The sequence below is a fragment of the Melospiza melodia genome, chromosome 4 (assembly GCF_035770615.1).
Source record: "Melospiza melodia melodia isolate bMelMel2 chromosome 4, bMelMel2.pri, whole genome shotgun sequence".
Lineage (NCBI taxonomy): Eukaryota > Metazoa > Chordata > Aves > Passeriformes > Passerellidae > Melospiza > Melospiza melodia.
This window is the reverse complement of record NC_086197.1, coordinates 98,305,752-98,309,745: the sequence shown is the minus strand read 5'-3', so window position 1 is coordinate 98,309,745 and position 3,994 is coordinate 98,305,752. Positions and strand designations below refer to the sequence as shown.

The following is a 3,994-nucleotide window of genomic DNA, read 5'->3' as shown; positions in this document are numbered from 1 at the left end:
CCATGACATCGGTATTCCATGCAGGCAGTCCAGTTACACCCACCCCGTCCTCCACTTCCCCGCCCTTTTCGCCGCCATCTTGAGAAGGTCAACCAAAAGTCCGCTACATGGCCCACGCGCCACTCCCAAGCTGGCGGCCTCTCGGTGCACGGCTGCAGTACCGCGCTCTGCCCACAAGGCGGCAGCACTGCCGCCCGCCCCAGCCGGGGGCGCAGCGTGCCTCGGGGCTGCGGCAGCGAAGGCAGCAAAAAAGAACAGGGGCGACCCCCGCCGAAAACTGCTCTGAAATAAATGCCCCAAAACAACCGGGAAGAGGGAAAAAAAACTTCTGCCTGTAATCTAATAGGATAAAAGGCAAAACAAAACACTACACAAAAAAAAAAAACCAAAAAAACAAAAAGACATCAATGTATTTTAAAAATATTTAAATATTTTTTTAAGTATTTTTTCATATTAATATTCACATTTCTATTTACAATGTATATTGATGCACACTGTCCATTTACACATTTCTTTTTATAAATACATTTCTATTCCATATTGTATATATCCCTAAAACTTTAATTTATTTGTGTATTTTTATACATATTTTTACATAGTAAGTATATAGTTCTGTTACGATTTTTACTTCTGTAACACTTGGATGATTTAAAATAAAACCTTTACCTCCATCCAAATTAAAGCCAAAAAGAACCCCTTTTTTCTAAAGTGTATTTAAATATTTTTTAAAATTCTATTTCTCAGGTTCATATTCACATGTACATTTAAAATGTATACTTATGTATACTGTTATTTGTATTCTTCATTACATCTCTTCCTATTATTTGTGTTTCTTTCCATTTTGTGTTTATATATATTTATATCTTCTTTCTATATCTCAATATTTAGAAATATATGACAATAATATCTACATTCATATTATTTGAAATAAAAACCCTGCCTCTAACACAATAAGAATAAAAAAACCCCAACCCTTTATTTTAAACAGAATTTAAATAGGTTTTATCCTAATATTCAATTTTTATATTCATATTTGTATTTATAATGTATATTAATGTATATTGCTTACTTACATATTTATCTTTACCAATGTCAATTTAAAACTAAATTTATATTCTATATTAGATCTGATGCGAGTAGTTTTTCATATTTTTTATATCTTTTTATTCATATTTTTTTATATTTGATTAAATATTTCTGCGTCAAGATTTTTATTTCTGGAATTTTTACTACGGCAGAAGGCCATGCGGCAGGGCAGAACAGCTCCAGCACAAATGTGAGCACACACCCGTGACACAGAACGTGACAAACAGGGGAACATGAAACATGACACATCATGCTTGTGGTGAGGGCCTCGAGGGGAAAAAGGCAAAAGGGACCCCAAAGACACACTAGGGAACACGGCACACCGGACAACACGACACAGACCAGAGCTGTTCTGCACTGCCCGGCTGAAAGCTGCCATCAAAAGCAGAGCCTCTCCCTTTAGCTGTCCTAAGAGGCCCTTGGAGAAGATTGCTTTCCCCTCTGCTCATTTTTAAATCTGTCCCAGGGATTCCCAACCTGCTACTCCGCCATCTCCAGGCCGTGGCCCTCAACTTATCTTTTGGATGGTCAGTCATGAGAATCCACGCTGCACCTGAAATGAGTCTGCCTTGGAGGGCCCCGTGATGGCCTGTGAGCCTCTCGGTCAGCTGCAATAAAGAAAACCAAATCCAAAGTATGAGTCCAGAGTTATGTGGGCCAAATCCCTGCAAGTCAGCTACTTCCCCTTTCCTGAGTGTGCCTGGCTCCCTCAGGCTCCAGCTTCATCCTGATTCCAAGGCTGGGGCCTTCATTAGGGGTGGCACCTGGGTAAGAGAAAGGCAAAGTTAAATGGCATTGCTGTGAGTGCAGTGGATGACCTTGTGTGCTCTAAGACATGGCAATGCCTCTGACAGGCTTCTGAACAGCCTTGTGTGGGGGGGCCCTCAAATAAACAAATAAACACCCTTTCTCACCCTGCTGCCTGCAACCCCCCCCCCCCCCAATAATTCCTAAAAGGACACCTGCTCACCCTCCCTCTCCCAGTCACAATCCCCAACTCACCTGAAGCCTCAATCTCAAACATCATCATTGACACTGGGAAGATCCCTCTTGTGTCATGATGAATCTGCTGAAAATATGTTGTGCTTGAGAGCTGAGCAATAACAACCACTTCTCTCCGTTGCTCACCTTGGCTGCTGGTACCCAGATTGACTTCCTAAAAAGAAAGACAAAGAACAGTACTGTAACACAGTCACCATACACACTTCTGCTGCAGAGACAAATGGGGCCTCACCTGCTCGGGGCAATCCCCTCACCCGGGATGGGGCCCTCTGGCACAGATTTAATCCATCTGAATCTGAAAAGAAAGTTAGGACAAGAGTCAAACTGTTGCGGCATAACTGATGAGCTCCAGATGTGATGAGTCCATCTACAAATCCCATCTAGAGTCCAAGGACACCCCACATTACACATTCCAGGTCCCCGGGCCCTCTCCTATTGCACCAGGCCGTGCGGCAGGGCAGAGCAGCTCCGGCACAAATCTGTGCAGACACCCGTGACACAGGACAGGCAGGACAAGACAGGACGGACAATGGGGACACAACATTGACAGAAATCTCTTGGCAAGGAAAATGGCTGCAAGGACTGAGAGAATGCAAAAGGAGATGACTGAGTTCAAACTGACAGTCAGCTGATGAGGCTCAGAGAACCCTGGAGGAAGAAGATGCTAACTGAAGCATTTATTCCAAGAACAGCAAAGATCGATGCCCAGGAATCCTATGGTCAGAATCCTCTGCCTGCCCTCACATTGTTACAAGTCCTAATCCACCAAAATGGATCCAGGTGGGGCATAGCTGTCCCTACAGCTCAGAACAAGACCTGAAAAGACATCTGACTGGATGCTTCCAAAGAGAGAACGTCTGACTGAAGAGCTCACACAGGTGTCAGAATCGCATCTATGGCCTGGGTGCCAGGCCTGGGAATACAGAGATCACAGATGCCAACAATGATGCCAGGGTGTCTGACAGGACTCTCAAAGGCTAACGTAAAAGACATGGGATACACAAACAACACACAATGCACAACAGACAAGTGACATGAGACACACCGGGACTGCTCTGCCCTGCGCACCTCAGCACTGTGGTCAAGAGTGAGACTTTGCTTTCATGGGGCCTAAGGGGCCACTTCATGGACACCCTCCACCTCCAAATTGGACTCAAAAACCCCTCCCAGAATCCCCAAACCAGCACCCCACGTTCATCCCCTCTGTAGGTCACAGCCCTCCTACTTATCTCTCATACATCTGGGGATGCTGGTCCCTGTCAGGTGCAAAGAAAGGCCACCTCATCAGATGGGAAGGTCCTGCTGGCACTGGGCTGGTGTCTCTCAGACAGCTAGATTAACGAAAACCAAACATCAGTGCCTGATCGTGCCACCACTTTGCCTAAGACCCACCACTCTGCTACTCACTGTCCTCCAAAGGAGGCCCGCCACCTCCTAACCCTGACCCTCTGCCACACATGGAATGCATCTGCACCTGAAAGAAAGTTACAACATATGTCAAACACCACCAGGGTAACTCACAAGCTGCAAACACCTTATGTCAATCTAGGAACAGCATCTAGAGCCCAAGTACACCCCACATTACAAATTTCAACTCCCCAAGGCTTGTCCTATTGCCGCAGGCCATGCGGCAGGGCAGAACAGCTCCAGCACAAATGTGTGCACACACCCGTGACACAGAATGTGACAAACAGGGGGACATGAAACACGACACATCATGCTTGTGGTGAGGGCCTCGAGGGGAGAAGGCAAAAGGGACCCCAAAGACACACTAGGGAACACGGCACACCGGACAACACGACACAGACCAGAGCTGTTCTGTACTGCCCGCCTGAAAGCTGCCATCAAAAGTACAGCCTCTCCCTTTAGCTGTCCTAAGAGGCCCTTGGAGAAGATTGCTTTTCCC

The 3,994-nt window shown here is 45.8% G+C and overlaps 1 long non-coding RNA gene across 2 annotated transcripts; it reads right to left on the bottom strand.

Moving 5' to 3' along the window:
• Positions 1–1,351: 1,351 nt before the first annotated feature.
• LOC134418123 (uncharacterized) lies at positions 1,352–3,351 on the bottom strand. Of its 2 annotated transcripts, none has more exons than XR_010027711.1 (4): positions 3,327–3,351; positions 2,321–2,383; positions 2,089–2,242; positions 1,352–1,850 (listed from the first exon to the last, which is right to left on the bottom strand). It is a non-coding gene; the product is annotated as an uncharacterized LOC134418123 (long non-coding RNA). The 2 variants fall into 2 exon arrangements; XR_010027710.1 differs by having other exon boundaries at positions 2,215–2,242; positions 3,327–3,344.
• Positions 3,352–3,994: the final 643 nt, after the last annotated feature.